General features: G+C 39.5%; 1 protein-coding gene across 2 annotated transcripts in view; it reads right to left on the bottom strand.

The window, feature by feature from the left end:
* The window catches only part of cdh23 (cadherin-related 23), a 168,380-nt gene extending 160,289 nt beyond the window's left edge, over positions 1-8,091 (bottom strand). For both annotated transcript variants that reach the window (XM_024298075.2, XM_024298076.2), the window contains exon 1: positions 7,449-8,091. The gene's annotated coding sequence lies outside the window, so the exon portion shown is untranslated. The remainder of the gene's footprint in view (positions 1-7,448) is intronic.
* Positions 8,092-8,208: the final 117 nt, after the last annotated feature.

Genomic DNA, 8,208 nt, shown 5'->3' with positions numbered 1-8,208 from the left:
GTGATCTATACATTGCTGTACTATTACTAATTTAATTAATAATCATATTTAGGGCTTGAGATTGTACATAAATGTCGTTATGGGTCAATGGTTTGAATTTTAATTTGTGGAAAAACAGGCTGATTATGTTTATTCAACATTCTGTTCATTACCAGAAAGAGTCGGCACGGCTGTCCAAGCTGTTAACCCAAAAAAATATTAGACCTCATTGTTTACTGCAAGTTGAGTGTTGAGCCAAAAGAACTTCATTTCTGGAAAAACAATGGGCATCCAAGCTTTTTAAATGTCATCACTCAATATCTGGAACTGGAAAAGTCAATTTGACTCCACGGCCTTGGAAAACATTTGTTTTGTTTTGACGCTGCAGCAGAAGATAGTAAATGCCTGAATGAAGTTATCTGCATGGAAAAACACCCCGAGAGGAAGGGAGGACGCATTTTCTTTGTGACCATGCCGATATGAATGTGCGAGCATGCAGCTTTCCAGCTGTTTTTCTCTTAAATACGTGTTCCTAATTCCACTATTGTGTTTTTAGCACCACTTGAAATAACACTACTGGAAGTGGCGAGCTAATTAGTTCCATTTAAAGGTTTTACATACAGGACCAGTGTGTGAGCATTCACTGAGACGTTCATGGGCCAGAAAAGAAGTACCACTACAATCAAGTCATTAACAATGTGGCTGAAGTAGAATTGAAAGGTGAGAGCTGCCAATCACGCTCAGCTCAGGTCTCAACCAACAACAGGTTTGGGCTGCGGCCTTCACAAGCTGGAATTCAAGTCATTTCTGTGATTGTCAACTGTATGGCCAAAGTTTATACCAGACACTGCAGAAACTAGAACCTAAAAAAATGAAGTTCTTTTTCATTTGTGTAGTTTGCTAAATTTTCTGCTCCAGTGTTTGCATTCTTTTGACCACCGTAACAATTCAACTGCTGATACAATTAACATAATTCTAACTGATTATGAAGTGGGAAAAAAAGACACGTGCTGACATTAAAACACTTTACAGGGGTAAAGTGTTTTCACATAAATCAGCGTAAATCAGCTGATTTTATCACGGACAAAAGCAGCTTTGCTCTGTTGTGAAGAACTTTACATGCATAAAGTCAAGCTTAAAGTGTTTCATATTTGCGCAAATTTATATAAAAAGTAAATTTTCTCTCCATCTGAATCAGCCTATTTACAATGATCACAGAAACGGTTGAACAATTTACAGTAGCTATAAAATAAGTTGCTAAAAAACTGTTTTTTGTTGTTAACATTTGATAACCGTTGTTTCAGGTCAAGCCCAGACTCTTTTTTTTTCAATTATTACTATTATATCACACCTTTTAATCTATAATAAACTTAAAACTGTCCAGAACAATCAGTTCTGAAAATATTTTTTTTCTTTTTTTACAGCAAAAAGCAGGGAAATCGCTACGTATTAACAATATTCCAAGGATTTAGTCCAAAGGTCACCATTATGCGTCATAACTCCAGTTATGTTTGCTTAAAACAAACATTTCAAAGCTAAAAACATTCACGTTCAATTTTGAATGAGAACTAAATTAATAGCAGGTCTCTGTCTTTAAAACATCCTTGTAAACTACCAAACCAACAAAAGAACAGGTGAATTCAGAGACAGCTGATGGTTCGATCAGATGAAGACATTTTTTAAAAAACTCTTTAAATGAAAGGCTGGAGCAATTATACCACAGAACAGAATGGAGGAGCTGGTCCTGTGGGAGCTGCAGCAGCACTGTCCCACTTCATTGGCTGTGCTGTCAGCATCCATCAACCCTTCACTTTGTTTGACCCAACTTTGAAAAAGTCACCGCTCATCTGTAACATTCAAATGTCTATTTTGGTTTCTCTCTCACCGCTCGTTTAATTGATTCTGTCCTTTTAATTAGTTTTCAATTAAATAGTTTTAACATTGAGTCATGGATGCACCTATTAAATATCTAAATCATGTCTCTATGTTTACAGCTATAGATAAGTTACACATCCAATAGACATGATTCATGGAGGTCTGTTGCACATTGCTGTTCAGACTACGTTCTCACAGCAAAATGCATTGCGGTCTTATCATGCCTTGCGCATTGTAAACAAGACGCCATTTTTCTCGAGGAAGGTTAGGTTGTGTAAATATAATAATTAAATACCTTAAAGAATAATTTAAAAGGTGCATTGGCTGCGGTTTAGAGGCCATGCTTTAAAGTTTTGATGATACGATGGACAGTATTCATAAAGACTCAAGACCAATACAAGATCCACAATGCTGCCAGACGATTTGATGGTGTCTGAAAATTGGATCACTTTGATTAAATGATTAAACTGACTGTTCAACGCAGACTTTTTCATATATATGTATGCAATTTATATATATAAATTGCAATTTAGAAGTGTGCTTTGAGTCGTCATCATGTTAAAGGATGAAATTGGCTCCAATCAAGCACTGTCAACAGGGTATGGCATAGCATTACAAAACTGAGTGATAGCCTTTCTTATTTACCAAAGAAACCACAGACCTTGCTACCTCCACCTTCCTTGACAGATGTATCAGGCCCTGTTCCAGCATTTTTCCAGTTGTTCTACATCTCACAAGTGTTCTTCCGTGGGATCTAAACACCTCAAACTTTGATTCCTCCACCCATATCACATTTTTTCTAGTCTTCTTCCAATGTCTGTTCTTTTGCCCATAGTCATCTTTTGTTGGCCAGTCTTAGATATGGATTTTTCTTTACCCCATCTTCTTCTTCAGTTGTGCAGTGGGGCCTCCCACTTCTTTCCTTACTCTGTTTAGCGCCTGTTTGTGCTGTTCTCTTAATAGAGTAGTCCACACCAAGTCTTCAGTTTCTTGGAAATTCCTCTCATGGTTCAGCCTTCACTTCTAAGAACAACAATAGACTGTCAATATCCCCAAGATCTTTCTCTTTTTCTGGCCTTTTTGAGCGTTTAATCGACTCCACAAACGTGATGCTCCACATACTTGACTTTCTTTAAAGGAAGGTCCGTTTTACAGCTTCTCTAAGCAGCCGAACTGTTTTCAGCTGTGCTAACATGATTCTACAAGGGTTTTCTAATAATCTAGCCTTTCAACACAAAGAGCAAACATATAAACCATTAGAACACTGGAGTAATAGTGGCTGGAAATATGCTTCTTGTCATCTAAGTAGATAATTCACTAAAACCTGATATTTGCAGCTAGAATACTATTTTTGTATTTACATTAACAATGTATAGAGTGTATTTCTGATGAGTTTAAAGTTATCTTCATTGAAAATAATTACAATCTATCCACTCAGTTTAGATCATAAACATTTAAAAGACAGATCATTGTAGAAACTGTACTGTTAGAGACACCTACAGCCCGATAGGCAGCATGAAAGGCAGCTGAGATCCACATCTGCGTAATGAGTTTAGGCCCAATTCCTTATCCGACAGTAATATGTGATTAAGGCAAAGTAAAGCCACGAGTAATATCTCGGCTCATTGTGTTTTGTCCAAAGAGACCCGTCAGCCCACACGGCTGCATCTCTAGGCTTACAGCACTCAATAATATTGATTACAAGGCAATTGTGTCTGACTGCCTTTAACCTTAAAGGAACCCCTCCCCGGGGGGATGGGGTACTGGGTGTGTGTGTGTGGGTGTGTGGCGGGGGGGGGTGCTGGTCTCAGGCTGTAGCCAAATCTGGACTAAGATGCTTCAGCTCTCCCTTAGCTCTCATGACAAGCCGTCACTTATTAGCACTGAGATCACAGACAAATTAGCAGCCGTTTGAATAAACCGGGGAGGGGAGGGGGGCACCCCCCCCACCCATCCTCTGATCTCTTCATTTCCAGCTCGACATGACTCTGAACGCCACGCTCAGCATACCAAATTCATGAAAGGTCTACAGCGTTTTTATTGGGCATTTGTGATGCTTCAGAGATGAACTCCTGAATGAAATGTTGGTGAGGTCAGGAGAGTTTGAACATTTCAATTAGTGACTGAAGAGCAAACAAAATGAAGAACAAAAGTGTAAAAATATTTTTTTGGGGGGGCTGAAACAACATTAATAGTAAAGAGGTTTGGATCAAATGACTTAAAAGCGTTTTACTATCAATGCATGTTTAATTTATTTATTAATTTTCAGGAATTCTGTCACCTCAGCAGAACTCGAGCAGGTTCCTGCTGATTGGAGCCCCCCTCCTAAGATCACTTCCTTCCCACCGAGCAAACACGAGACTGGAAGACACACGCAAAGACAGCGGCGCTCTTTGAGCGAAGACATCGCCCGTCTCCACTTTGATCCTGGATGGACTGACAGTATTGCAGTGCGAGCCGCTGCGCCTCAGCACCCCGTTACAAAATGCTTTGGAAGGCACAACAAGCACACATCCCGGCCTCTGATGACCAGTCAGTGCAGTTTTCCCTGTGTTTGTCTGACAAGGGATCAAAGATGATTCACGGGAAGTGAACCTGGAGTTGACTGCATACTCAGAAACAGTCAGCTCAGCTGACAGGCTGCTGCGTCTGTCGCATGGATGGTGTTTCTGCTGCAGAATGTTACAGATTTCAGCCTCATGTGCAAAGACAGAGGGAAAGCTCCCTCAGGTGAGTCGCTGTGGTAATGGAGTCACTGTGTCATCAGTCTTTAGCATCTTCTTCACATTAGGTTATTGTGGAGACAGAGCAGCATTCATTAATGTAATGACACCCTGTGTGGTCCAGATAAAAGATCAACCAGCAGGAAGTTTAGAGATCATTAATAGAAGGAGAAGAAGAAAACCTTTTAATTTCTAGGTTCTTTTTTGTAAAGTTTGCAAAGAAAAGGTTTGTTTATTTGATCAAAAATATTAGTTTACTGTAAACGATTATTCCATGCAAAGCTAGAGAAATATTGATCCTTTATTATAGTCCACAATAGAATGATGTCACTTTGTGGTGTAAACATTAAAGCACAGAAACGGTGACATATGTCAGAGGACAGCTGAAAACCTGTTGGAACAAATTCCTCTTTGTTGCTCCACAGCTCTGACAGTCGAGTCTTTTCTGATTGAAAGATCAGAACACACCATTTAACTTCCCAACAGCAGAAGAGCCATCCAGCACATGCAGCTCCTCATCTCCTCTCTCAGTGGGTCGTGCTGGTCTTCCCTCTCATCCTGCTCCGTCTCCCTCACATTTTAGCTCCACATTTAATGCATGAATACAAAGCAACCAGGATTGGTCACACTAGAGCTGCAGATATGAAGCTGTTCACTTTTTCAACAAGCAATGTTACGCTATTTCCTAAACATCTAATTCCCATCTTCTCACAGCGGGAAGTGAAAACTGCTTCTTCAGGAAACCTCACGTTATCAGAACCACGTCACAATTAATCAACAGAACAATTAGTACAACAAGCATTTTTTTTATATCGGTCGGGTCTAATTTAAGTCCGCTGCAGACAATTTCTAATTTGGAAAAAAAGGGCTTTTCCTCTTCTAGGACAGCCGTTTGCAGGAACTGACAACCCACCTGTAAAACAAGTGCTAGAGCCAAAATGATCTTCTCCTCTACAGGCTTTTTTCTGCAGTTCTGCTCCACTGCTCCAGCTGATTTAATGACCACACACAGTTTGGCCAAAAGGAGGGTCGGTGAAGACGGGAGACGTCTGAAGCATGCAGGCATCGTAATCCAAATGCCAGACTTATGAAATTACGAAAATAACATAAAAAATCTTTCAATAGAAGCATTTATTTAAAAAGAAGGCTTTGGAAGACAGATGTTTAAATTTAGATTTATTATTTAAATCCGATAAATCAGCATTGAAGAGTACAATTACTTTATTAATACTAAATATTATAGTCAGCACGTAAAATTATGACAAAATATGCATCTTTTTAAGGATTTTAATCATTCATAGGCTTTCAGAAAGATTAGATGAAACATTTGAATTAAAAGTTTTCCACAAATGTCCCAAATGATTCTGCTGTTTTCCTTCTCCACTGAGTCTACCTTCCCGATCCTGTCAGGCAGCCTTTGCAATGAAGAGTTCTTCATCTGCACTTCATTTCTCCGTCCTGCTTACTGAGTTTCATTTGAGCCTGTCTGTCAAAATGTCTGTCAAATATGAACTTTCCATTTCATAGTTTTTGCCCTACATTATTTTGAATACACTTGACGTTTTGGAGGAAAGCAAACTGCTTTGTTCAAATCATGACAAATTCAAGAATAATCTCCAGTTTAAATTAATAAAACTTGAAAAATTAACTTTATTTTTTTAGGATTATTTAATCTTTACTGTACATAGTTTAGAAACATGATATTTGTTCAAGTTCAAAGAACATATTACATTTTCATAAGACGCCGTCTTCATATGCAGCCTCAGTTTAAAAGATACTGAAGAAATTCTTCTTTGTGCTGCAGATAGATCCACAGTTTAGAGATACGTGTGCAAAAATGATTGATAGATAAATATTAACGGAGCAGAAAACAATTTACACCAAAACATGGTTGTCTGAACATCTGCTGTATAGTGAACTGGAGGAGGAGACTTTTTTTTACTATCAACTTTACTGAAAGTTTTCTCCTTCAAGTCTCTATGTTCACATGTTCACAATATACTGTAAGGTCTGAAATGTGTCAAATCTTGAGAAACATGACAGCAAAAACACTCAAAGATGAGTTTGAGGTCATGCCTGCAACATGAGACATCATGGAATGCATAAGAAGACTTAACAGATTCGTTTTTGTTTAGCAACAAAATTCATCATTTTTTAAATTACCTTTTTTTGTACATATTTGTCAAATTGTCATCGATTATTTTAGAAATCTGATTCACGAGGAAAATATTTCACACTGATGATCCACATCAAATATGATCAATGAAAATAATACTAATAAGCCCTATATCAGCTGCTTTAGTTTATCACATGCACTGACTGACCAACGCTCAAAATGATCTCGTGGCTTAAAGTAAACGATGCGCTTCTTTGTCTGCGCTTTGCGTCACTTTTGCGCTCAGGTGACACATAAATAAATGAGTGGGAATGACGGCGCTTCCCAAAAACTCACCTCGAGTGGCTACCTGAGCTAACACTGTACACCTGAGCCTCAAACCCGCTTAGTTTCTTCCAAGAAAAAAAGTCAGACATGTCAATGAAACAATTCCACTGATCCAATCTGGAGCCGCAACTCTAATTATCTGCAGGTTTTCATTCAACTTCAGTCAAAAACAGCTCCATCTCCCCAAAACAGACCATATATATTAACATTTAAAGCCCCGAATGGGATTAAATTAGGATTAGACATCATTTTCAGGCCATAAAGAAAGTGGGCTAAAATGCGCAACAAACCGTCAATTACGCGCAGCCAGACTGCAACTGGCACGAATGCGCAATAATCAAACACTCTGAAATAAAAGCTGCTTTCCTGCATTCAGCGGGTTGTCTCCTGTAACCGAGCGGGATGGTCCGGTCATCGCATCCTCCTACCTTCGTCCGTGTCCGCCGCTGCTGAGCGCCCTCAAACTGCTGCTGCTGTCCAGCTGTGACGCGCGCCAACTGCCTCCTGCCCTCTCCCTCCCTGCGTCTCCCGCTCCGCCGCTCAGCTCTCCGGTGATGAGAGAAGCGTGCGCTTCTCCAGCCTTCAGGATCACCACCGCACAGCCACTGCGCGTAACACGAGCCGCCTCACGTCTGTCGTGGAGATCATTTCCATTGCAGCCATCCCGCCGCGCACCGCAACAACTTCAGCGTGATGTCTGTCTGAACAAAACTTATTCAAATCTGTTCCAAAGAAAAGTTCTGTCTCTTCTGTGCATTACACCTTATTCATTTAAAGAAAATAACGAGATAACGGGAGCTCCTCCTCTAAATGACGTAAAACACTAATTTCTTGATGCAAAAATGACACTTGAAACTCTTTTCTGTTAGCCTGCAAACTGACCTCTGCTGGCCCCACATTAGAGAAGAAGAAAGTTATGTGGCCCCTACAAGGAAAGGTTTGGGTACCCCTCCCTTAAATGACACGAATCACTCATAATGCAAATGACACTTAAAACTCAACATGTTTCATGAAAGGTTGATCATCTCTGCAGAGTAAGAGTGGTGGCATCACGTGGTTTTCAAACAAACCCACCTTAAAGTCACAATCCTTATTTTACATCAGAAGTTTATATCAGTCACTTGGTTTTATAAGAGCTTTAAAATCAATTCATTCATGAGAAATACAGGTCTTTAAATTATTTTTAGC

The sequence above is a fragment of the Oryzias melastigma genome, linkage group LG15, assembly GCF_002922805.2.
Source record: "Oryzias melastigma strain HK-1 linkage group LG15, ASM292280v2, whole genome shotgun sequence".
Taxonomy (NCBI): domain Eukaryota; kingdom Metazoa; phylum Chordata; class Actinopteri; order Beloniformes; family Adrianichthyidae; genus Oryzias; species Oryzias melastigma.
This window is presented reverse-complemented; position numbering and strand designations above follow the sequence as displayed.